This window comes from Lissotriton helveticus, chromosome 8 (assembly GCF_964261635.1).
Source record: "Lissotriton helveticus chromosome 8, aLisHel1.1, whole genome shotgun sequence".
In the NCBI taxonomy this organism is placed as follows: domain Eukaryota; kingdom Metazoa; phylum Chordata; class Amphibia; order Caudata; family Salamandridae; genus Lissotriton; species Lissotriton helveticus.
Window position 1 is genome coordinate 1,222,273,717 of NC_136069.1, and position 27,840 is coordinate 1,222,301,556.

Consider the following 27,840-nt stretch of genomic DNA (forward strand, 5'->3'; position numbering starts at 1 on the left):
TACAGTACGATGTAATGCCCAAGAAAGCACGCACTTCTCTCTGTGTTCGTGGCACATTCAATTTCGCTATTGCCTGAATTCTTTCTGGGGTCAGTTTCCTTCCCTCCTTCGATAAGAGGTGACCTAAGTAGGTCACTTCTTGTCGGCAATATTGCAGTTTGGAAACTGACACCTTGTGATGAAGATCACACAGATGACGCAATAATGACAGCGTTGCCTTTTTACAAATTTCCTCAGTGTCTGCAGCAATGAGCAAATCATCCACGTACTGTACAAGAGTAGCACCTTCAGGTAAAACAATCGTATCAAACTGTGTTTTTAGAGCTTGACTGTATATTGATGTACTTTCACAGTAGCCCTGAGGAGCGCGTTTAAAGCGGAAGCTGCGACCTCCTAAACTGAAGGAAAAAATATCCCTGCTTTCCTCAGCGATCGGGATGCTGAAGAAGGCATTCTTCAGGTCAATCACCGAAAACCAAGAGGCAGAAGCTGGAATCATAGTCAATAATGTGGTAATGTCGGGGACAACTGGGAATTGTGGCACAACTATTTTATTCACCTCTCTAAGATCAATCACGAATCTGTACACAGGTGGCTGAGAAGGATCAGTTCGTTTTAAAACAGGCAGAACTGGACTATTGCAAACATTGCCTCGTGTTTCTTCAATCACATCCTTTTCCATCAATTCGTAAACGATCGCTAGCAAAGCTTTTTCACCTTCACTCGAGATTTTGTATTGGGGAATTCGTGGCATTTTAACGTTGGCTTTCAATGTTACAACATATGGTGGAATTTCTAAAAGGCCTACATCATTAGGACCAGCGGCCCAAAGAATATCTGGAAGAAACGACACTTCTGCCGGAAGTTTATCCCTCGACAAAAACATGGGAGAAACCACTGTCCTGCCTAAAGTAAGTTGTACTCCTGAATGAGAACAGTACAAAGTCGAATACAATCTTTTTAACAAATCCAATCCTAGCAAGTTTTCACCACAACCTGTCAGAATGAGGGGTGCTTCGAATTCGCAAGGACCAACAGAAAGAGACAAAGGGTAAGAAATCGGATTTCTAACTCGGGCGCCAGAAAAACCTACAGAAACGTTCATTTCGCCAGACAAAGGTGCGCCAGGGAGTTTGGAGTGCATAATGGAACTCTTTGTAGCACCAGTATCCAACAGAAAAGGCTCTGACACACCTGATGTAATCACCTCAACGTAAGGTCCACTCTGATCTACTGGAACTGGAACAACTCCCTCTCTTTGTCTTTGGCTGTCCTAGCAATCATTACCCTCCAAATACTCATTTTCTGTGTAGTAATCATCAACATAGTATTGAGCTGTCCTGTCAGATGCGCTGTTCTGCTGATCGAACCTATTCATATAATTTTGGGGTGGAAAGGGACGTGTGTTCTGGGGGGCGTTTCCACGTCCTCTACCTCTAGGCGCTTGCTGAATACCACGACCTCTTACAACAGAAGCACCATTTGCACGTTGTAACAAAATAGGACAACTATACTTGAAATGACCTTCTTCCTTGCAATACGAACACTGGTTGGGGCCTACAGGGACACGTGGCTGAGTGTACTCGGCTCTTTGCGAGTTCCTTTGATACTGTTGAGGCTGCTGAAAATTATTCTGGTAGTGATTCTGGCCATTATTATTTTGAGTACCACCACCACGTGGCGGATAGGCTTGCTGTAGCAAAACCTTCGTTTTTAATTCTTTCGTTTTCTTTTCTACTCTATCTTTCTCGTCCTTGTCTCTATTTTCGTAATATTGTGCAGTAGCTAATATCTGCGCTGAAGATGAGACTGCCCAAGAACTTTCTGAATCCTTTAACTTTTTACACAATTCTGGAAGCAGATTGTGCACGAATTTATCGACAAACAATCTCTGACCACCTTCTGTGGTCATATCTTGACCGCTGTGGTCGACAAATGTTTCTTCAAACCTGGTGAAGAAATCTGAGACTGTCTCTTCTTTCTTCTGCTTGCATGCAGACAACTTATCCCAATTTACTCGTATTGCAGGCATTATCGTTTTCATGTAGTCAACTATTCTACCAGGGAGTTCTGCTATCAAAGGCTCAGGCTTAGCACCACCAGCTTGTCTGGCGTGTGCAGCGGCAATATTAGCCCATGAGTCACCTAATTCCTGATCATGATCTGTATGACGAATTTTACCCCATAAAGGCTGTGGAACAACATTCCCAAATAACATATCGATATCTGCTAAATTCATTATACATGATCCAGCAGTCTGTGACAACTCTTTGTAATATCCTGCAGGATTTTTACGCGGATCAGGTAATGTCTGTTTAAGGGCTAAAACTTCAGCTCGCTTCCATGGGACATGTACCCATACACGCTGAAAGTGTGGCAGAATAGGTGGGTTAGCAGTTGTGTCGCCCTCTCTCCATTGTGGGGGGACTTCTCTCATGGGGTATTGTCGCGCCTTTTTCCTACTAGATGCACTAGGCTCAGATTGTGACCCAGAACTGTTCCCCTTACTCCGATATGATAACAATATTTCAACCGCTTTCTCTACATCGGGACCTACAATCATGCCCTCTCCAAACTTACACCGTACATGACACAACTCTTGCGGGTTGCATTCCAGATCATTGTCTTCCAAATCCTCACAAAGGAAAACACACATTTGTTCAAAAACATATCTCTGCGTCGGTGCTTCCCATTGATGGAAAACTTCCATGACAGACTCTACATCATACTTTACGGTGTCCATAACCCATTTCCGTGCTAAACGATTCAATGAGTCTCTCTCTTGATAGTCAGGCAGTCGACTTCGCAACTGTCTTCGTTCCATTTTAGGGGTCGTAGTAGGCGACCCGAAAAGAGGTGAGAAAAGGTTTGTGACAGTGCTGGCCATTTTCTGCCGAATGGAAGGTGAAACTGAAGGAAGAACAGGTGGAAAAACGGGGTGAGATAAGGCAGGGGCAGAGACAATAGCAGAGGAGGCATCAGGAGAAATAGAAGGAGCACTAGGCAAAATCGTGGAGGGAGCATTAGGAGAAGTAGAAAGTACATTAGGCAAAATCGTAGAAGCAGGTGAGGTCGGTGGGCCTGGAGGAGGCTGCACCGTAGGGACAGGAGTCAGCTGAAGAACAGCTGATGGGTGCTGCGGAGGAATAGGAGGCACAGGTTGCACAACTAAAGGTTGCGGGGGTGCCGTGGCATTTTGCGCATAGGGGGGTGGTGAACTTAATAAATGCGACATTAATGGATCCTTTTCACGCTCTTTTGCTGCCTCTTGCTGAAGAGACGGCAAAACCGGATAACATTTATCTATTGCCATTTTACGTTGCCTGTGCAGCTGCTCGTTCATCTGCTCTTCTCCATTGTCTTTAAACTGCATAGCAGCTTGCATTACTGAAAGTCCTCCTTCTCTCATATTTTTCTTAGCTAATTTGATTTCCTTTTGTTTGGCCTCCTTACGCCATAGGCGGTAAGAGTCAAACATCGCCGGCCGGGCTTTCTTTTTGAAAAGTTTAACTTCAAGGTTATCTAAAATTTCGGTATCAAAGCTACCATATTGGGGCCATTTTAAAACACCATCTTTTCTGGTGTATTTGATCCACACTTCGTTGTATGTGATGGGGCCTACCCCATGTTTCACATATAACTCGTAAGTTGGAGTTCCAACCGGAGGAACCGGACATGAGTCCTCCAATCGGGAGTCCCTATTATTACAACCAAGACAAAACAAATTTCTAAGTCTAAGACTAGGCATCTTCGCTCTCTAGTCTACTTCCAAACTTCAAAGGATTATCGATTACAATATTTTCTCGTGAAAACACGAGTCCTTCGGTTTTGGTGCTTGCAAGTACCAACAATTATCCCAAAGGATACCCAAGATTAAGACCAACTAAGGACTGGGAGACGCTCCACTTATACTTAACTGAGATATCGATGACGTCACCAGAAGACTCGTCTTAGTGTTTCGCTCTACCAAACTTCAAGGGTCCAAATCAGGGTGATAGCCAGGGCAGCAGTCCTTGTAGCCGTCGGGAAGCGGGGAACCTCGCAGCAAAGACCTTCGGACCACGTCGACATGCAGGGGTCGATGAGGTGGTTGGCCGTCCTCCGGAATTTTCACACGAAGCTCCTCACGAACCTCTGGCTGACTGGTACCACTGGAATCGCCCCAAACGTTGGGCGCCAGCTGAGGTACTGGGTTTTTAAGAACCGGCACAGAACCGGTAACCCAGCGGTGTCAGGGTACACCCAGAGACCTCGGGTTCTTTCTGATCCAGACCACAGAAACTCAGAGTCTTCTAGGTGAAGTCCAAGATCGATTTATTGACTGCAACCAAGGTAACAAGTGTCCTAGAAGTACAACACACGGGGAAGTATATTCTCAGGAGACTGCTCGAATTTGCATAGTCAGGCTTCTCTCTTTATACAGAATATTCGGCTTCAGGCAAACATTCTTTGAATTTGCAATATATCATTTACAGGTTTTGGTTACAAAGGAAAAGCAGAGTCATGATGACATGTACATATTTCACGTCGTGCTGCCCACAACAAATCACCCGGCAAGGCCCAACATTTCATCAGATATCCGTGGACCCCCGATAAAACAGGCACCTCCCCACCATAAAGTAAGTGAAGCAAAAAGAGTAGAGACAGATGGGAGCAAGATACGGCAGGTGTGCGCGCTGAAATGGTTTTATGGCCTGTTGAGCCCTGATGCTATCTTGTTCGGCCACTGGGAGGGGAACTGACCTAACGAGTTTGGCCTGGGGCAATGGTTCCAACTTGCACAGGTCATAGGAAAGTCGATTAAGGAGTATGTGTCCTTGTGGAATTGAATTCAGCTGGATTAAGGCCTATGTAAAGGGCAACACATAAATGGAGGCCAAGGGTTCAGGACGTGAATGACGATTTCGAGGTGAAATCGTCACCCGAATATGCTGAAAATATTTGTACATGGTATGCTCGTCATTCTCGGTCTTTTGATACCAAATTCGTCATGTTTCGACGAAGTTTTAATTCTCGAGTCCAGAACGATTACATAAATGCAGAATCTCCAAACTTACGTCAAACTCGGCACCTTCCAGGTATAAATATACCAGCATTTGCCTTAAGCAAACACACAGTGGTTTGGAGCAGATCGGCTATCTACTTGCCCGACGCCCAGCTGATGCGAGAGACGAAGGAAGCCGACCCTCCCATTGACGCACTGAGAGATACGCTGTCTTTTCTCCTGCCGAGAAATCCAGCTCCAGTGTTTCCATTCGGGTTGCTGGGAGATCGAGTCCTGAGAGAGATACAAGACCTCCTTCATTCTATAACCAAGGTACGGAGCTGATTAGATCCTTAGAGAATTCTTGATACAGATACTTGGCAAAACTATCTTAACTCACTTACTCCTTCCCACGTATTAGGCTTAGGTCAGGTACACCGGGGTAGGCGTATTTTAGAAACATCAGTTGAGCACGTTTAGTCAACTTTTATAATTGTATGTATTTTATCCGTTTTAAGTATGATATGGCTCAGAAACCATATCAATGCTTTTACAGTATAATTTCATAATACTCCTTTTACTGTACGCACTTTACTTTATGACAAGTATTGCAATTGTGGCAATTCACTTCTCTTGCACAAGAAAGAGGACTGCTCAATAAATAACAACTTTTATTGAAAACACCCGTCTCTCTATTTCTCTGCACTCCTGGTGAAACTAAGCATGCACGATTGACTGAATGAAATAGCTGTCTATTGTTTTCCGCAACTCTGGAGATATACTCCTTATTCTGGGGGGAGCAAAGTTGTCATGTTTATGCGGTTGTCAGAAACTAATCCCTTCTTGTCTATTCAGGAAAGTTAACTCCTTCCTGTTCACTCGAGAAAGTTTCTAGTGACCTCTGAGTTAGCTGGCAAACCTAATTAAGTCTAACATATTCAATAGAGACCTGGATGACCTCAGTCCTACGTCTAAACTATCGTTTATGTTATTCCAATGCGCAGAGCCTATTGGGAATATAGGAACTACACTACATGGCGCCCAACGTTTGGTAAGGCGATAATCTAACGCTAGATACTAGAGTAACTCAGTCGTGCTTTTCACACAGACCGCTTTTTCCCATAAAAACTCCAATAGAGTGGGTGAAAGGTTAATATCCGCCAGAACTTAGTAGGATGAGAATCCTATGTATTAGTTTTTGGTTTTAGTCAACGTTGAAGGATACAGTGTTCCAAAATATTGTGCACCTAATCTTTGTTTCCGTGAAACTTGCTCTGAAAAACTTTCTATCAGTAAAATGGGGGAAAGTGAAGATGAAAGGGAGAGAGCTAGAATAGCAGCTCAACTTCTAGCGGATGACACAAGTCTCCAAAATGAAGACCCGAATGCTATAATCATTCAGGTAAATGTAAGAAAATCTATAACTATGAAACTTATAGAAAATGGAGTATAATCAAGAGGTGTTACAGTCATATTTGTGGTAGAGGCCCATGAATATCGGCAGACAGAGGTATTCTATTCATGGATACATTTTCCTGAAGCAAATCCAAAAACACACGATTTCAACTATTACAAAATAGAGGAATCTCCAGAGGAATACGCCCCTTTCGAGGACGTTGAAATTCCACTAACATACCAAGAGCACATGCTCTGGTTTAAGGTGCGTACAGTAAAAGGAGTATTATGAAATAATACTGTAAAAGCATTGATATGGTTTCTGAGCCATATCATACTTAAAACGGATAAAATACATACAATTATAAAAGTTGACTAAACGTGCTCAACTGATGTTTCTAAAATACGCCTACCCCGGTGTACCTGACCTAAGCCTAATACGTGGGAAGGAGTAAGTGAGTTAAGATAGTTTTGCCAAGAATCTGTATCAAGAATTCTCTAAGGATCTAATCAGCTCCGTACCTTGGTTATAGAATGAAGTAGGTCTTGTATCTCTCTCAGGACTCGATCTCCCAGCAACCCGAATGGAAACACTGGAGCTGGATTTCTCGGCAGGAGAAAAGACAGCGTCTCTCTCAGTGCGTCAATGGGAGGGTCGGCTTCCTTCGTCTCTCGCATCAGCTGGGCGTCGGGCAAGTAGATAGCCGATCTGCTCCAAACCACTGTGTGTTTGCTTAAGGCAAATGCTGGTATATTTATACCTGGAAGGTGCCGAGTTTGACGTAAGGTTGGACATAAGACGTCACTAAGAACTTACAGTTCTTTCTGGACTCCAGGAGTTCTTGGACAAATCAAAACATAAGCAGGGGAAATTCCCGGGCTGCTGGAGGCTTGGTTTGTTTAAAGAACGCGTTGTACTTTCTAGGAGTCTATGGGAGTAGCCTTGCCGTATTTGGACTGCATTGGCTGTGACTAACTATGGATATGATTCTTATGCCTTTATAAGGATATGATTTGTTATAACCACATAAGGGCATGAATCGGGAATATTTAATTAGGTTCCTAGATACGTTCACAACAAGGTGGTCCATTTCCCTACAGGGGGTGGACTTTACAGTGGAACATAGACCTGGGACTGACCATGCCAATGCAGATGGACTCTCCCGATATTTCCACTTAGAACATGAAGACTCAACTGGTCAAGGTTAGTTTAATGTCCCTAAGTTTTGGGGGCGTGTGTAGGAGAGTAGGGTCTGCTTCCTATGGTCACCCCCACTTTTTGCTTCTGGTTTACTGGTTTTCGACTTAGATGTGGCTGTGGGCCTGCTAATCAGACCCACAGCCCAGATGCACTGTCTCTAAATTCACTCCATGTACTCTAGGTACATCCACAATTGGGAATTGGTTCACCTTGTCAGCCCCTGTAGAAGTGTACCTTAGGTACTCAGGGCATAGGTGTAACCAAGGCCTACCAAGGGCTGCAGCATGTATTATGCCACCCCTTGCTGGCCACTCAAACAGACACAACTGGCTGAGCACTCAGCTGGGGCAAGGTCGTGTAATCACCCCTTGCTTAGGTATAGTATTCCAATATCTACCCTAATCTATAGACACACAGTAACCTATAAGTCACTCCTATGGCAGGCCTGAACAATCCTGGAGGCAGAGTGCTTGGTTATGTGTGAAATGGTGCTCTAGCATGAGCTGAGCCTGTCTGCAGCTTGCGGAACCATGTCCTTATAGCTGTTCTATGATATCGTCATACCATATACTCTTAAGTGCATTATAATCCTCGCGGTTGAATGCTAACTTTGGTTTGTCTTTATCTCAACATGTCGTGTAAGGTGTCATATGCTTTGAAATACTACCCCCTCACCAATTCTGGTGACGGGGGTAGCATTCCACCCTTCTAGAGGGAGAAGACATGTTGTTGCTGACTATCCCGGTTAAAGTTAACCAGAGCCCCAGCGTCACAAAATTGACGCTGCTGCCACAGACATAAGTCTGACCTCCTGCTGCTGGGAGTCCTTTCAGTCACGGAGGTTTGGACAATAGGTTTCCTGCCTGGAGAGGTGCGAGCACCACCCCAGACAGGACTTTGTGTATTGGGACAGGGAGGGCTGAATAGAATGAGACACTGCCTGGGGCACACTAAGTGCTCCATGCATAACCCAATTCAAACCGGTTGCTGGGGCACTCCAGCCCCAGCTCTGGCGCGAAACTGGACAAAGGAAAGGGATGTAACCATCCCCGTTCCTGGTCCCACCCATAGGAGGGACCTAGAATGTAATCCAGCCCCCTTTAGTTGCATAAAGGTAGGAGCTGAACCCCAGGACATTAGATTTGCTCCTGAACTGAAACTTGAAACAAAACTCTGGACCTTCGACATTCTGCTGAAGCTGAAGAATCTCCCTTGTGGCCAAGGAGTGACCACCCTTGGCAACCAGGCACCACCCAGCAAATCAACGGCTTGCTTTGTCGATGCTCCCGCCGGGACCCGAGCACAGAGCCTGACAAGACCCAGACTTCCAGACCTCTCTGACCCTCTCTTCACGTCTGCAGCATAGCTGAGATCCGTGGAGGTGACGAGACACGTGGGACCGGACATCTTGAAAAGTCCACGACTTCCTACCTGTGCAGCTCCTGAGGTAGCCTCGAAGCTGTGCACTGGGGATTGAGAAGCCCCGAATCCGAGCTCCACCTGCACCGAAGATCAGCCCTCCACACTCCATGAATTCTGCGTGGGGCCCTTCTGCTTGTGTTCTGCTCGACGCGTTGTCCGGTTGCTGGCCCGTTGGCTAGTAGCCTCTGTGATGACAATTCTTTTGAATCACCTCGCTGGTCTGGTTGCTCCAGACTGGCCCTTGCCTCCCTGCAAAGGTGAGGCACCTCAGACCCTCCTCGTCTGCACCAGAAGCCTTTTGTGTATCCTGCGTGGGTTGCCTTTACTTAGGCTTGTTGGCTCCAATCCGGAAGTCGACCCCTCCATCTGCAAGAACCTTTGTGGGACATCTCCTCTCCAGCACCTGGTCGTCCTCGACGCCTCATGGTCCGCGTGGCTGCAAAGACAAGCTTCACGACAGCACCTGATTGGTCCTCGACGACGTCTGGTTCCTTCCTGGTTCCACCAGGTCACTGGCTAGTGACCTAGACTCTGTCCCCTCTGCTTTCGGCTCTTCTTCATTTTCAATCCACCCTTGGATCCACCCGGACATCTTCCTCCTGGTTGCCTGCAGCATCTTTCTTCACAGGCTCCATAGACTCCAATGGCGAAACCCGACACATCTTCACACCTATGCACCCGCTTCCTGTGGGTGAGGTAACGCGAGTACTTCAGTGCTCTCAAGAGTATTGACTATCCAAGTGTCTAGGTTTTTAGTTGTTTCCTCCTAGCTAGACCAGAAGTGTCCTAAATCTCCATTTACTCACCTTTTAAGTTCCCATTGACTTTCTATTGACTCTCGTGTGAGTGTACTGACACTGCACGCGCCGCCTGTGGGCCTCCTACTCCTAACCTAAGGTTCAGATAGTGTAGCCCCAGCGATTCTCTAGGCCCTAGGCCTTTCCTTTTCCCGAGTCGTGGTTCTTATGCCACTTACTTAGTATATGGTTTTACGCGCCCCTAGGGCCGAACTGTAAATTGTGCTATTTAAAGTATTTCTAAGAGTAACTTGTTATGTGCTTTGGCCTCTGATCTCATAAAGAGTTCAGAGGAGTGTGTTAGTGAATAAATACATATATATTTTATATATATATCCTGTGTGGTGTCCTTTCATTTGGTATTCAAGGGGTTACATATGGTAAAACAGCTGGCTTTACACGCCCTCAAGAGTCTTTTAGCCTAAGACTGTTCTGTCCACGCTACCACTAGGATAGCTGGTCTATAAGGTTGACTTACAACCATCACCATAAGGGTTGTTTGGACTGGTGCAAGGTGTTCACTAGAATAGGGAACATCATATACCAGGCCAACATCTCACACCCATGGTCTGATAAGGCAGGCAGTTTGGGTGGGGCAGCAGAAGAGGAAAGGCAAGGAGGTGAAAACATCCAAGACCTAGACCTTGATGCTGACCAGGAGGATCAGAATGATTCTAACCTGGACAATCAAATTCTCCCTGTGGATGAAGAAGAGAACCCCGGTGGCCCTCTCTTCACCCCTCCAGGAAGAGTTAGCAGTGTACCTAGAAGGTCTAGATATCCTTCTCAGGAATCTAATCATTCTGGTACATCTGTAGGGACATCTGTCTCCCATAGGTCCTCTGCCTCCTACAGGAGAGAGCCCTCCTATGATAAAAAGTGCAGACTGCTCAAATTTGAAGAAGCTAAGCTTAGGATCAAGAGAGAGCAGGTTACAGGGAATCCCTGGAGCTCCAGAGAGCTTCTATAAAAGAGGGACTAGAGCCCCATGGTGGCAGCTACAGTGTCCCTAGAAGTAGAGAACATACTCATGACCATAGGAACCTGAACAAGATTGTCCCTCCCTACCAGAATGGGGATGACATCCACAAAAGGATAACTACACTTGAGAGGGCCTGTAAAGTAAAGAGGGTCCCTCAGGACCAGTGGGCATCAATCTTGTGGCTCTCCTTTGCAGACAAAGGCAGAGACAAGCTCCTCGCTGTAAGAGAAGAAGATGCTGATAATTACAGTATCTTGGAGAGTGCTCTGATTGATGGGTTTGGCTTAACCACTGAACAATACAGGATTAAGTTCAGAGACACCCATACGGACAGACTCAAGACTGGGTTGACTTTGTAGATTGTGCTTGGCAGTAAAGTGTGTGATTTTAATAGATTGTACAACTTAATTATGAGGGAGCAGATCCTTAAGATTTGTCAAAATCAGCTGTTGCATCACTACCTGGTGAACTGGTCTGACCTCTCCCCATGAATCGGAAGGCAGACAAATGGGTCAGAACCAGATTGAGGCAGATCGTTCTGAACCAAGGTGACTCCAAGAAGCAAGATTCTAAAAACTCTGATAAGGGTGGGGAAAAGGGTAAAGACCAGAAGTCTTCTCAAGGGCCCCAAAAATCTGCATCTGGTGGGGAGTCACAATCCAACAAGGGAAAAGGCCGAAAGAAACCATGGTGTAAAGTCTGTAAACAGAAAACTCATTGGACAAGTGGTTGTACCAAGTCCAAAGACTCAACTCCAGCCATCATTGCCCCTAAGGCAGCTGTCCCCCCTAGTTATCCAGTATTACTGGTGACTTTCATAGATTCACATGCCTGAATCATTCCCCGTCGTCGAGACGGGAGTCTCCGGTACATAGAAAAGTAATGTCCTATAGACATATATAGAGAGAAGTAGGCCTAAGGGCCTCACCTTAGTAGCCTATGTCCTTTTGTAAAAAGGACCAAACTCTAGAAGAGAGCCAATCAGCTAACACCTCCCTCTAGAACCTTCCTGTCAGGAGCCTCAGTCTCTCAGATTTTCTACCGCACGTTGTGCTAAGGGAGTCTCCACCTGAGTTCTCCTCAGGTTTTACTTACTATAGCTTATTTATCACAGATTTGGATTACTTTTCTTCAAATTTGATTATGGCTTATACTCAGAAGAAGAAGGGTCTCTTCAGAGCATGTTCTTCTTGCGGAAAAAAGAGATTACATATGGAAGACAAGCACCAGACATGCTTGTATTGCTTATATCTGGACCATTCAGCAAAAGACTGCAAAATTTGTAGAACTTTTTCTACAAAAATGCTGAAAGACAGGGATGGTCGTCTTTTACTTTGGTTGTACAAGCTCAAAACCAGAGACAATCTGGAATCTTCGGAGGAGGATAAGTATTCTTCGGGCTCCTCACAACTGTCTTTGAAAAGGCCAAGGGTGGCTTCCCCTAGCCCTACAGACGCTCCTCCAAAGAAGACTGCGAAAAAGTCTTCAGAGGTCAAGTCATCAGCGTCTGAGAAGGAGGTTCACCCCTTCAAAAAGCCTGCGTCGTCGTCGACGACGATATCGTCGACGCCTTCACCTGCGCAAAAAAAGACTGTGTCTCACGTCTATGTCTCGACATCGACGACGACAGTATCGACCATGTCAGCATCGTCAGCTTTTTCCTCATCGACGACGACCACACCTTCTTCGACGGCGGGTAAGCCTCTGTCGTCGATTATCATTATCAAAAAATCGTCATCGTCGACGACGGCGTCGTCATCAGTGTCGACGACGAGACCAGACTGCATCTGGGCACAGATTTATACAGGTGGTGGTGAACCATGCAACTAGCTATCCAGAGGCCACTAGGTATCCAAAGGCTATCCCACTTAGGACCACCACAGCTCCTGTGGTGGCAAGGGCCCTTATGGGAATCTTTTCCATGGTGGGTTTTACTAAGATAGTAGTATCAGACAGAGATGCACACTTCATGAATGGTTAATTAATAGCTATGTGGAAGGAGTGTGGTGTAACTTATAAATTGACCACCCCTTATCACCCACAATGCAATGGTTTAGTTTAGAGGTTCAACAAAACCCTCAATGGCATGATCAAAGGTCTCCCAGAAAAGCTTAGGCGCAGATGGGACATACTTTTGCCCCGCCTTCTATATGACTACAGGGAGGTTCCACAGAAGGGGGTTGGTTACAGCCCATTTGAACTTCTGTTTGGACATCCAGTTATGGGTCCATTGTGTCTAGTGAAGGAGGGATGGGCGTTACCTATCAAACTCGCTAAACAGGATATTGTGGACTATGTACTTGGTCTCCCCTTCCAGGATGGGTGAGTACATGAAGAAGGCCACTAAAAACCTTGAGGCTAGCCAGGAATTACAGAATGCCTGGCATGACCAAAAGGCTGTGCTGACTGTTTACCAGCCAGGTCAGAAAGTATGGGTGTTGGAGCCTGTGGCCCCAGCAGCCCTCCAAGACAAGTGGAGTAGGCCTCATTCTAAAATTGAGCAGAAGGGAGAGGCCACCTACCTGGTGGACCTAGGAAATCCCAGGAGCCACCATAGGGTGCTCCGTGTCAATAGGCTCAAACCATATGCTGACAGGGCAGACAACGGCTTGCTCATGGCTACTGGTGAAGGGCAGGAGGAAGAGAGAGTGGCGGCTCTCTCCCAGACCTGCTCTCTCAGAACCCTGATGAGGGATCAGTTGATGGAGTAGCCTTGGCAGACGGCCTCACTGATCAGCAGCAAACTGATTGCAGACAAGTTCTACAACAGCTTAGACATATGTTCTCACTGACTCCAAGTCAGACTACCTGGTGCACTCATGAAGTGGACACTGGGGACAGTCTGCCTGGTAAAAATAAGATTTACAGGCAACCTGATCCTGTCAGGGACTGTATCGGGACTGAGTCCAGAAAATGTTAGAATTAGGAGTTATTGAACCCTCAGATAGCCCTTGCACTAGTCCAATAGTCTTAGTCCCCAAATCTCACACCCAAGAGAGAAATGAGGTTTTGTGTTGACTACAGGGGTCTCAATGCAGTCACTAGGACAGATGCTCATCCAAATCCAAGGGCAGATGAGCTTATAGATATTTTGGCCTCAGCCAAGTTTCTGAGCACATTTGCCTTGACAGCTGGCTACTGGCAGATCAGATTAGCTGATGATGCAAAGCCAAAAACAGCATTTACCACACCTAGTGGGCACTACCAATGTATGGTGATGCCCTTTGGATTGAAAAATGCACATGCCACTTTTCAAAGGTTGGTGAACAAAGCCCTTACAGGCTTGGAAGACTATAGTACAACATATCTAGATGATATTGCAGTCTTTAGCTCCACTTGGGAGGATCACCCGGTCCACCTGAGAAATGTTTGGAGGCCCTGCAGAAAGTAGGCCTAACTAACTAGTCCACCAAGTGCCAGATAGGGTAGAGTCAGGTTGTATACATGGCCCACCTTGTGGGTGGAGGCCAGGTTCAACTATTGCAGAGCAAAATCCAGACCATCATGGACTGGGTTGCTCCCACCACCCAGACTCGGGATAGAGCTTTCTTCGGCCTGACTGGGTACTATAGAAGATTTGTCAAAGGTTATGGATCCATAGTGACCCCTTTGAATGCCTTAACTTCTAAAAGAATGCCAAAGAAAGTTCCGTTAACAGTTAGCTGTCAAAAGGCATTCGATGACCTGAAGCAGGCCATGTGCACTGCTCCCATTCTGCAAAGTCCTAACTACTCCAAAGAATTCATTGTCCAAACACATGCATCTGAGTTGGGGGTAGGGGCTGTGCTATAACAATTGAATGATGGATGTCATGATCAGCCAGTAGCTTTTATTAACAGAAGGTGGACCCCCAGAGAGAAACGTTTGCCAGCTGTTGAGAAGGAGGCCTTTGCTGTAGTTTGCGCTTTGAAGAAGCTGAGGACATAATTGTTTGACACTCACTTTACTGTTCATACAGACCATAAGCCCCTCTTATGGCTAAAACAGGTGAAGGGTGTGTCATATAGTTACTGCTTATCGATGCGGTTCGCATGCAGAGAGAGCTGGTGTATGCTGATGTGATCTCTTCATTCTAGGATCTTGAGGTATGGACCCGCCCTGCTAAAACCCAAAGAGACCTTCTTAGATATTAATATAATATGCTAGTTAGGGAGGGTGAGAAATAGGTGGTGTTAACCCTTATTCATTACAGCATCTTAGTATGCTGTCACCATTTGCTTTTTATGGACTAGTAACTATGCTGATAACTTTGCTTCTGATAATATGTTTCCTTGTATTATCTAAGATACTGCATTTGAGAAAACGGCATTAGTAAATAAATATTTCAAATGTGCACGTGTCCTCATTTACTCCACGTTCTGGTTTGAAATGATTGTATAACGAAAGAGTGCTCATGTGTTCCACGTGACCTGAGGTATTGTAAGTTCATGTTCTGGTTTGTCTAAACATTGGGAGTTTGTTATGACCAATGAGACACTGTAGCTAGCCTGGTAAGGGGTTTTGGGTACTGAGGTGAGTTTTGGGTCACCCTAATTCACTGAGGTTCCAAATCTCTATGCACAGTTCTGTGGAAGAACGGAAACCCTGCGACATGGCGCCCAACGGTTGGTGGTCTTATATCATGACACTCGAGTAGTATATCATTCAAACCTTAACCCCTTCACTATCGTTTCCGGACAACGGTAGTGTCGGTGAAACCTACCTATTTTTTTAAATAGGTCTTTTCAAGCTTGAATCTTTCTGAAACGGTTTCCTTGAGTTACTACCCAGTTGTGCTACAAAGTTTGCTTCGTTTATCTAAGTTCCTGTGTTGTCATGGCCCAGCCTGTAGACATCCCGCAGCATAGTCGCATTGCGGTGCGCAACCATTTGCGGAATTTCTTGGTCCCATTGGAAGGCTTGGCTGTGGTTTTGGTAGTGAGTGCATATGCTGCTTACCCATATGAACTGTTTTATTCGTGGGTGACGTTTCCGGCTGTGGACGCTAATTCTGGTGTGTTCCACAACTACACTGCCACACCTGTACCGAATGAATATACTCCGTACAGGACACTGGAGATACCTATTGGTCTTTGGCAGCATCGCGTTTGGTTTGGTGGCGCCCTACCCCATTCGTTGACCGCTCCGAGGTTAGGTCCTTTTTCTATTCCAGGCGCAAATTGGCCTGTTTTGGCTGGATTTACTCCTCATCCTCAACGCGGCAATTGTACCCTAGCGGAGGTACGTCGGCTACATGAAGTTTCCGTAGCCGTGATTCGTGCATTAGTGCAATACATAGGTCATCATCTCCCGGGTGGACCCCCGGGCGGTCCGGCTCTTCCAGCTGAACATGGCGGATTGAAGCTCAATCCGGTTATGGTCAATGCAGTATTTGGTAAGCGACCAGATGATAAGGATGACTTTCCTTTTTGGCTTGCCGAGAAATTTGACCAACTGGAAGCAGTATTTCCTAACACGACTCCAGGTGAAAAACATAGAATCTTGACGATTAGTTTACCTAAAGATTTAGCTCCTGAACTCGTTGACTGTGAGAGCTGGGGGAGGACTTTTGCGGCTGTTTATATGAGGTGTTTCGGCACCCCGTCTATGGCTATCCTGCCTACGATCATTAAACGTGTTTAAGACGATCACGGACTGGAAGCAGCGGTTGAATTGGGTATGCGCCTGTGTGGCTCCTTTGAAACAGTTTGCGATCTCGTACTTGCTAATGTCAAGGGGGAAGCTGTGAACTTTCAGGTGTTTAACGCGTTGGCAGCTCTTCCCGATGCCGAAAAGCCCCGCCAGTTAGCGAGAATTGTAGTGGCTGCTTATAAAATAGTCGGTCGCACAAGTAAGGGTCTAAAATATTTTTCTGACAAAGAGAAAAAACAACCACAGGGGCAGTCTGCTCAGGCAGATGTTCAGCCCAAGTCCAAAAAACAAAATTGGCCAAAGAAACAGAATCAGGGGAAGCAGAAACAGCAGTCTCAAGAATCTTATCCTGCGTCTCAAGTACCTGCGCCGACTGAGAGAGTTTATGACTTGCGCGATCGCGCGACGATTAAATCACCTGATCGATTTCAGGTTTCTGATCAACGCTCTCCTCGTTCCTTTCAGGACCCATCGGCTCCGAAGACCGGTGGTGGAGGAGGCGGAAGAGGAAGGGGTGGTCAGCAAGGACGCGGCCAACCCCGCCAGACAGACGGCACAGGGAAGCAGGAGGACTCTACGCCAAAGAGACCGCAGTTTGCGAAAAAGAAAGTCGCAGCATTAACAGCGCATCGATATGCCACAGATAGTGAGAACGCGGCTTCGGAATCTGACGTGGGCTCTGACCTTGCTGGACAGCGCGGCGGAGATTACCATAGTGAGAGAGGCCCTGCGTCCACTACTGAGGGTGACAGCGACTGATGTGTACGTTGTGGTAGAAACAGCCGATACACGACTTGCTCCCCCTGATAGACTTTATGAAATTGTCCTGTTAATAGAAGGTGACATACAACGTACCATCAAAGGGGTATTTTGGGAAAATCTTTCGTCTACGTATGACATTTTGCTTTCGGAGGCTGACTGGCCCCCACCTTTTGTGCTCGCGGCGCCGCGAGGGGAGGAGGTAAGCCTCCCGAGTTTCGCGAACACTGTCTCGAAAGAGCATGCGCAGCATTTTGCAGAAGAGTGGGCTACGGCTCTGGCGCCGGCTCTGTACCGCAACCAATGTGGATGGGATAAATTGTCCCCATGCCACGAGATTCCTTTGCGGTCTCAGCCGCAGCCTCAACCTCAATATCCCATACGACGTGAAGCCAAAGCTTCCGTCGCGGAAATCCTTGAACAATTGGAATATCAGGGTGTTATTGAAACATGTGTGTCACCGATGAATAATCCTCTTTTTACTGCGACCAACCCTGATGGATCGTATCGTTTGGTATTAGATTACCGGCTTATGAACTCGCATTGCCGTAACTGTGCAGTACAGAATACTCATGGCTCTGCCCTAGTGGATAGTCTAGTGCGTAAGCGTTTTAAAACAACACTTGACATTTCCAACGGTTTCTATGCCCACAGATTGGATAGCTTTAGCTCCCAATGGACCAGTTTTACATGCGCTGGGGTCCAAAAACAATTCCGGCGTCTCCCAATGGGCTATAAGAATAGTCCTGGTATCTTTACCGCCCGCATAGTCTCTCTTTTGGAGAGGATCGACCCAGATGCTTGCTCGTATGTGGATGACATCTATCTCACAGACGACGAAATTTGGGAGCATCTGTGTCGTGTTAATTTGATTGTTTGTAACTTTGCAGACATGGGTTACAAATTTAACTTTGCAAAATCGCACGTTGCTGAGTACACAGTGTTGTTCCTGGGCTATGAGCTCAACAATGAAGGTAGAGGTTTGGCTCCTCACTTCTTGGAGAAATGCGCTCAGTTGCGCGCTCCTACAACCCTGAAAAAATTACAGTCTTTGCTGGGTTTTTTAAATTTCGGGAGGACATACATTCCGGAATACGCCCAGCGTATCAAGCTTTTGTATGCTTTGATACAACCAACTTTTTCCAAATCATGCTGGCTGCCTGAGCACCCAGCCGTCTTGCAATCTTTGCAGGCTGATCTGCTTGCTTCTAAATTCTTACTGACTCGTGATAACCACACCAACCCGGTGATAAGAATAATTTCAGGGACAGTGGGTTTCACGTACCTCACTTTTAATGAAGGAGACACAGTTCCTATTGCTTACAAGTCACACTTGTACACTTCGACTGAAATGCGGTTTCCCACTGTGGAAAAGGTTTTAACAGCTGTGCAGATGGCGATTCTTAAGGAACGAGCTCTGTCACAGGGGAAAAGCATGTTGGTTGTTACACCCTGTCCTCATTTGGAGGCAGTCACGAAAGCCAGTGTACCAAATTCAAAAGCTTTGCACCCTCGGTGGATTCAGTGGGCTGCGTCCTTGACCTCCACAGATGTCACGTTTATTTTTGATGCCTCGTTACGGTCGCAAGAGTACTTGCAGTATGAATTCGTTCATCCTGCTCCTCTAGCTATGCGACCTTTGGAGGACTTCCATTGCATCATTTACACTGATGGTTCGGCGCAGGTTGCGCATGGCTCTAAACACGCCTACGTTTCCGCATGCGCCCTTGTGGTCGGTGCCATGGTGAACAATGAGTTCCGGTCCAAGGCAGTACACACGCAGCCTCTGGGGGACTACACCGCACAATTGGCTGAGCTTCGTGCTCTCTTACTAGCGTTGGAGTACGCTGATCCTAGTGTGACTACTCTTATTGTGAGTGATTCTTACTACTGTGTCCAGTCTTACAATGAAAACCTGTTCTTTTGGATTCAGAATGATTTTCGTGATTCCAAGGGTAGCACAATAAAACACAAGATGATCTGGGTTCGAGTGGCTGAGCTTAAGGCTACATTACCACTCGTTTTTGTAATTCATACTCTCGGCCATCAGCGTGTCGGAGTCCAAGCTGTCGGTAACTCGCTTGCTGATGAAGCAGCGAAATCAGCGGTGTCTACATACTTAGTTTACGGCAGTTACACGGTCCAAAAGTAAGACTGATGATGACATCTTGGCGGCTGTTGCTGCCACTGAGAAGGGAGGTAAACATCCTACGGGGTTCCCTTCGAAGTACACATACCACTTAAGTCCCGAAAAGGTTCCTTTTGTGAAAATTCCTGATGTTGGGGAACGTTTGATTCCCAACTCGGATCGCAGAGCTAGCTTGATTACAGCGGCGCATGAAGGTGTGGCGTCTGTGCATGCGGGCGTCTCGGCCACTGTAACTCAATTGCAACAACGTTTCTAGTGGCGGGGGCTGTACAAACAGACGCGAGATTATGTCCTTCAATGTGACATTTGCCAGCAGATTAAACCTTCGACTGCTGCGCGTTTGCCACAGACACAGTTGTACATTTCTAATAAACCACTAGGTTGTGTTTATTTAGATCACTGCGGTCCTTTTTCCTCTGATACTGCGTATAAGTACATCTTAGTAGCAGTGGATTCATGCACACGATTTGTGTGGGTCTGGCCCCATCGCAGCGCTGATTCACGGACTGTCATTAGAGATTTGCATATCTTTGTAGGGATTTTTGCCTGTGGTACCTTCCATTCGGATCAGGGTCCCGCTTTCGCCTCTAGGGCGTAGAAGGATGCCATGACTTCGATGGGGGTCCAAGTCAAGTTTTCGTCTCCATACAGACCTGAGAGTAATAGTGTAGTGGAGCGAATGAACCGTGATTTAAAGCAATCTTTGACAGCTCGAGTTATAGGCACTGGCAGAAACTGTCTGGCCCACCTCAATGGCGTGCAGCGTGCTCTTAATAATCTCCCTAGAAGGTCTCTGGGTGGGCGGACCCCATACGAAATGCTCTTTGGCATCAAGATGTACGTCCCTGACCTTGACGGTCTAGACTGCGTGGCTCGCGCCACAACCTTTGACGTAGATGAACATTGCAATGTTTTACAGGATCTACAAAAGACCAGAGACAGTCTTGCGAAGGAACATTTGCCCTCCACATCGGATGTTGCGTTGCAGATCCCAGTAGTCGGCTGGCTACCCCAAGTTGGAGAACTGGTTAGAGAGAAGATCGAAAACAAGAAAGAATTTGGTCCTTCCTATCGAGCTCCGGTTCCTGTACTTGGCGTGAAGGGCACAAGAACAGTCATTTTACCACCACTTCCTGGTCGTAAGGAAAACAGGTTTATCTCAATTGACAATGTCAAGATACACAGAGTGGCCGATTCTTCTTAGTATGACACCGGCAGTTTCCTGTCCTTCGATTGTGAGAAATTCAGTTTTGGCCACTGCTTCTAATCCTGGAACTGAAGTGGCCATCGAATTGCCTGCACTTTCCAGTCCTTTACTAAGTACTTTGCCCGGTACTGACCATGATGACTTAGACTATACTTACCCCACTGACTTATCCATGCCTGACCTGCAAGCACGTTTGGCCACTGAATCCAGATTTTCATTTGACACTGTTTCCAATGCCTCGAAAAGGCCCTCAAGTTTTGCAGTTTATGCCAGCTTATTTAAAAAACATTTTTTAATTCCCCCTTGGACATATATTTGGCTGGTGCTTTTTTCAATTTACCTTTTTATGTCAATTGGGTTTGTGTTTTATTTTTTCCGGATTATAAATGGACACTATGTCGAGGAAAGAACATGCATTCAACATCTCAATGGAACTTTGGCCCCCCTTTCCTCATCGCATTCTGCACACAGACTGAAAAGAGACTTGACATTTGTTAACATCACTGCTTGGCCTGTCCTTGATGGGATAGTGTGGGATGCTGTTAGATTTCAAATTCATGGCCCTACTGAGGTTGTTAATGTCCCTAATGTGCTTAGAGTGAACATGGGGGATGTAGTGAAACAAAACATACGTTCTGATGATTGGGATGTTCAGGCCGTTGAGTCTTTGTTTTCTGATTTGAAATACTATGCTGCCTTTGATGCTGAGGATTTGTATTTAGAATCTGCTAATTATGGTGATTTGTTTTGCTTTCAACATTTTGGCAATCACTTCTTACATAAAACGACTTCCAGAAGGAATACTGTAAATTATACGCAATGGGAGCATTGCCCCGCTCCTAAACAAGGCAGTTCAAGTACTTTTTTGAAAAAGTACACTTATTTTACTGACTTCAATCAGTCTAATCCCAAGTCCTTTTATTTCAAAATGACACAGAAGCCTATGTCCAAGGTTAGACTTACCGATACCAAATTATTGTACTCTAATTCCTATCTTGATCAGCTGGCTGTTGGCAGCTACGAATTATGGAAGGAAACTATTGACTTAAAATCTGTTTGGGGTTCTAAAAGCTGGCAGGTACAAGGCACTGAGGCTTTGCACCGTGCTTGTCTCATCCCGAATCAAATGTTGTTTTTGAATTCCTCTATTTCACAGACAACATGCTTTGGATTGGTTACTTCTAAAAAATTAAATTCTCCTACCATCCCAGAGTTAGAGGAATATTCTGGCTGGAGTAATTATACTCAGTTTTCGATTAGGGACTTACAGACCCTATTGCTAAATTCATCCTTTAACATATCCAGTATGGATCCAAAAGGTTGGCTGATGTGGCACAGAAGTGCTGATTCATGCCAGCACCGTTTTCTGGGTCTGTCTGATGGCTTTACACAGGTCAGACCTGATCCACGTTTTGAATCTGAACATTCTGTCACGACTTACTCAGTGGGCAAGTTATGTCAGAATTGGCTACAACATTCTAAATTGTCTGCAGTTAAATTACATCTTGCGAAGCTAAATGATGATGTAGATTTAAATGATTTCATAAAAGGCCCAGCTAGTGGTAGATCAAAAAGATGGATATATGCTGTTTACAATGAAATCTGGAAAACATCACAGATTGAGGCGGCGACACGCCTTAGAGCTATAGATTAGGCTAATCTGGAAAAAGTGCTTGCAGTAGTAGACAATAGTATTAACATGCTTTCTTCCCGCATTTACACGTTAGATAATATTGTGTCTTCTGTATTGGATATTGTGCAGGATGAAGTGTCTGTATTGTACCATGGTCAAAATCAATTGCGTTCTATCATGCAGTTTGCATGGACCCTTCAAACACTTAAATCTGGCAAGATGCCATGGACCTACATGAATGTTTCCTCTCTCTTTGCCCCCTTTAATTTAACTGACAAGCAGCGCTTGCTTTCCATGCGAGATGCTTCCTTTTCTATGTTATATATTGAGAGATTAGAGTCCTTGCCTTTTTCTGTGGCAGAGGCCACCGCTGCAATGTGGCTCATCCACGGTTTGATAACATTACCTTTTGCTTTTTATAAATTTACAAATTGTATGCGATATGTTGCCATAGGTCACTATGAACCCTTAGGTAGTGCGTTTCTCCATGAAGTCTGGTCCCTTCCTTTCACTTATAGATGTTTGAAAGACGGACAGGGAGTTTATCTGAATGGGGAGGAGTGTACAGAAACACCGGATCACTCTTTAATGTGTAGGCACATGCAATTGCACGGTTCTTGTAACCAGGACCGGCCAAACTTAGCCTGTGTTTTAAAAGGGACTCCAGTTCCTGCAATCACCCCGACTTTTACCTTGCTGGGAAACGGAAGTTATTTACTTTTAAATAATGAAGATTGTTGCGGGTTAATTAAAGGTGTGGCTTATGTGGTAACGGTAACTGAGCGTGTCGTTTGCTGCAAAAATGTGCTGTATCCACCCACGCATGGGAACGGGGATGTTTCCATCTGGCCGCGCATCCCAACCTTGAAAGCTGAGTTCAATGGCATGAGCAGAATAAGAGCTCTATTGTCCCAAAAAGAAGTGGCCTTGAGTTCGGCTCGAGAAACTTTCGTGCTTCACATAGCTAACGCCCGTACAGAGGTTCAGGCCCTTTTAAATACTGATTTACCATTGCATTTCAGCGAACTGGTTCATTCTATCTTTAATGCTTCCTCGATGACTGGGCTGGCGCACTTTTTTTAAAATAGTTAGCAGTGGTCTCGTGACTTCGTTTGAGAAAATATTTGGAGTCATTCCTGCTTTCTTCCATTCCATTTTTTCAAGTCTGTTTGGTGGATTCCCGGTTTTACTGGCACTAGCGGCTGGCGTCCTGGTAATTTTTTCTTTCTTTAAATATGGATGCCCTTCGTGTGCAAGAAGCCGCGCAACCCCTCCTGGCACTGTTTCGCAACAGGATGCTTGAATATTATGGCACACTGCCGCTTGCAACTTTAAGCACGGAGTTTGGATTATCGTTTCGATTTTCCTATTTCACATGTGTATTTCATTGCCTGAGCTGTGACTTTGACTGGGCCATTGATTTGTGTCTCTGCAAGACGGTTTCTCCTGACATCGATTTTAATCAGCTGATGTGTCCCGTCGTGGCTCACGAGTTGGTTTGTTCTGGCGATAGGATTATGGCCTTGGCATTGATGCATGGACTAATGGGTCCCTGGAACATACTCGCAGCAGCGCAGGATTTCTTGGCACAAAGCTTTATTGAGAACCCACCGAGTTGTCCTCTGATGGTGATAGAGGCTCCGATACTAGAAGAGCACATATGTTCTTTCCCACTTTTGAATTGGATGGCTGAACTGTTTTCGAATGAAGACGGTGATTTCATGTTGGAGGCTGTTGCTGCATATTTTGCATATTCGGTCTTACCATAAAAACTTTCTTGGTTTCTGATCATGACACCTTTGTCTTTGCATTTTTTCACCTCCCAGACCTATTGACTTGAGTGAACACAGTATTGACATTTTAAATTAGTTCATGGAATTTTTTTCCGTCATTTTTTAAATTATAACATTGCTCATCGTTCTTGAACTCTGTTTTCATGAAGAGGCCCTTATCTTATCTTATCTTATCTTATCCGTGCTCGGATCATGGGGGGGTGTCATATAGTTACTGCTTATCGATATATTCTGTTAAGTTAGCATGGGCTTATTAAATGTTTAAACGCCATTTTTGCTTTTGCTGCTTCTGCACACGACACTTAATTGTTGATTTAGCTTTCAACCTACAAGAGCGTTGTGATTTACATGAGAATAATATGTTATTGCTCTGATATCAGCTTTGCTTAGTAAACTATGTCTGTACAGAGAGTGCTGAAGCTTCAAGGATAACTCGACACAGAATTGTTGTGAAGTCTGATCTCCGCACCTTCATAGACTTAACATAAGTGCAGCTTCTGCCAAATTCAGGCTTTAGGCGCGTTTTATATTGCTTTGCTTAGAGCACACAGACACACTTGATGCGGTTCGCATGCAGAGAGAGCTGGTGTATGCTGATGTGATCTCTTCATTCTAGGATCTTGAGGTATGGGCCCGCCCTGCTAAAACCCAAAGAGACCTTCTTAGATATCAATATAATATGCTAGTTAGGGAGGGTGAGAAATAGGTGGTGTTAACCCTTATTCATTACAGCATCTTAGTATGCTGTCACCATTTGCTTTTTATGGACTAGTAACTATGCTGATAACTTTGCTTCTGATAATATGTTTCCTTGTATTATCTAAGATACTGCGTTTGAGAAAACGGCATTAGTAAATAAATATTTCAAATGTGCACGTGTCCTCATTTACTCCACGTTCTGGTTTGAAATGATTGTATAACGAAAGAGTGCTCATGTGTTCCACGTGACCTGAGGTATTGTAAGTTCATGTTCTGGTTTGTCTAAACATTGGGAGTTTGTTATGACCAATGAGACACTGTAGCTAGCCTGGTAAGGGGTTTTGGGTACTGAGGTGAGTTTTGGGTCACCCTAATTCACTGAGGTTCCAAATCTCTATGCACAGTTCTGTGGGAGAACGGAAACCCTGCGACAGGTGAACACCCCAAACTTTTGAGGTGGTCCATTTCCCTAGAGGGGATGGACTATACATTGGAACATAGGCCTGGGAGTAACCATGCCAATGCAAATGGACTCTCCAGATATTTCTACTTAAAACATGAAGACTCAACTGATCAAGGTTAGTTTGATGTCCTTACAATGGGGGGCAGGGTTGTGTAGTAGAGTAGGATCTGCTTCCTTTAGTTACCCCTACTTTTCGCTGATGTTTCACTCTTTTTTACGTTAGTCTGGCTGGGACCCTGCTATCCAGGGCTCCAGCCTAGCTGCTTTCGCGCCAAAATGATTGCATATACTTTCGGTGCCCCACAGATGGGATTCTGAGGTACTCTTATAAGTCCCTAGTATATGGTATCCTACATACCTTGGGCATAGGTACCCCAGAGACCTCTCAGGGGCTGCAACATGTATTATGCCACCCCTAAGAGACCACTCAAAATGACACAACAGGTCTGCTACAGCAGCCTGTGTAAGGTGGTGTATGCACTCCTTACTTAGATATAGGTTCCCTATGTCTACCTTATATCACTACACATATAAACCTATCAGTCACCCCTATGGCAGGCCTTATCAATCCTGAAGGCAGGGTGTTGGTTTTGTGTGAGAGGGTGCCCGATGCAGAGCGGGGCCCCTCTGCAGCCTTCGGAATCTATTATCCGGGGTTCTTCTGTGATGCAGCCAAACCATATACTCTTAAGTGCATTATAACCTCGCGGTAAATGCTAACTTTGGAATGGCTGCAAGGAAACAGATTGTGTTTGGTGTCAAACACTTTGGAATCATACGCCCCACCAGTTCTGGCGGCAGAGGTATGATTCTGCCCTCCTGGAGGGAGAAATGTGATAACACCGGTATACCCGATACCAGCTTAACAGAACCCTGGCATCACAAAATGGATGTTGCAGCCACAGACACGAGTCTGGCCTTCTGCTGCTGGGCGAAACTCTGGCAGCGGAGGCTGGACAATAGGTTTCCTGTCACAGGGATGTGGAACCACCTCACAAACAGGGTTTAGTGTATGGGGCTGGGTGGGTGCACTCCAAGAGTACTTTGATGTCTGCACTGGCGGCACATTTGGTGTCCCTGTGCATAGTCCAGCTCAAACCGGTTGCTACCAGCCCCTGCTCTGATGTGAAACTAGGCAAAGGATATGGTTGTAACCACCCCCCTATCCTGACCCTCCCATAGGTGGGTCCCCAGAGTTTGTCCCACCCCTTCTTTGGGTATAAAGTAGGAACCTCTGACTACAGAACTTTAGATTTACCTGGACAAAACTCTGCTACTGAATCCCAGAACTTCAACTATATACACTTCGTTGGATGACCGGAGATTCTCCCTTGGAGTAAAGGAGTTACTCCCCTGCAAGGCAGGCACCAAAGATGCATCTGTCCGGTTTGCAACTACACAGTTCCTGAAGGACTCCAAATACTTTGTAACACAGGAGGTGGGCTACCAAGCTTCCTCGAGGCCCATCCATGCTGTCAGCAAACGTGAGATCTAAAGCCCTAGTGGGGACCATGCAACCCGAATCCCTGGACACTGTGACCATTTGCAGCTGCATATGCTTCTTGGCAATCCCTGAGGCTGTGCATTGGGCTACTTGTAGTCCAGACCCGAGCATTGATTCTAGTGAAGATTACTGGCCTACATTCCACGAGTGACCTGTGGGCTGGAATTTAGTGATTCCTCTCGAGGTCCCTTTTCAATCCCTTGTCCGTCAACTTGTGGGTCCCTGAGAAGGGTACTGTAACTTTGAATGGGCATACCTGGTTGCTCCAGATGTGCCCTCACTCTTCATTGCTTGGGGAGTCACCTGGATCTTGCTGGTCCATCCCAACGCCTTTTTACTCTCACCACATGGGTTGCTGTTGCCAAGGCTTGTTGGTCTCTGATCCAGACACCGACCCCCCCAACACTCGACATCCTTCATGCGAGAGCTCGCCTGTGGACTCTGGTCATCGTCGACATCTCCTGGTCCCCATGGCAGCGAAGTCAAGCTTCACCTCATTGCACCTGAAACACCTGACATTGGTGGGCATTGGTCTACCGTGCCCCTGGTCACCCTGAAGTGACCCTGACTCTGTCCCCTCTACTTTCAGGTTCTTCACATCCTTGATCCAGGCTTGGATCGCCCCGGACACTTTTCCTTTCCAGGGCAGCAGCACTTTGCAGCAACTCACCATTGAAAACAGCGACAATTCCCGACACCATTCGGCACCTATGCACCCGGCTTCCCTGGGTGAGGTAACAAGAGTACTCCGGTGTTCACATGGGTGCTGGCCTTAGAACCTTCTAACTCTAAAAGGGTTTTCTCCAAGTCCTCTCTGAAGTGTCCTTAATCTTTAATTTTCCAGCCCCGACTTTCTCAAAGGATTGTACAGAGCTTGCGGCTGTTTTCTCACACTGCACGCGTCCCCCGTGGGTCCCTTATGTCACTACCTTAGGGTGGTTCCTTGGGCTCCCAGCAATTCTACGTGCTCTAGGCACTGTGTCTAGTCAAGTCGTGATTCATATACCACTTACTTAATATATGGTTTGGTCTCCCCTGGGGCCCATTGTATATTGTGCTATTTACTGACGTTCTAGTGTGTTGATATTGTGCATCTTGTTCTCTAATCTCATAAAGTGGTTAGTAGAGAGTGTTTAGTAATACATACATATATTTTATATATACCTGGTGTGGTTCTCCTTTCAATTTGGTCATTCAAGAGGTTATAATCGGGTAAACCAA

The 27,840-nt window shown here is 45.8% G+C and overlaps 1 protein-coding gene across 14 annotated transcripts in view; it reads left to right on the top strand.

Moving 5' to 3' along the window:
- LOC144773261 (uncharacterized) overlaps positions 1-27,840 on the top strand; it is a 7,170,044-nt gene that overhangs the window by 3,929,925 nt on the left and 3,212,279 nt on the right. The window lies entirely within an intron of this gene.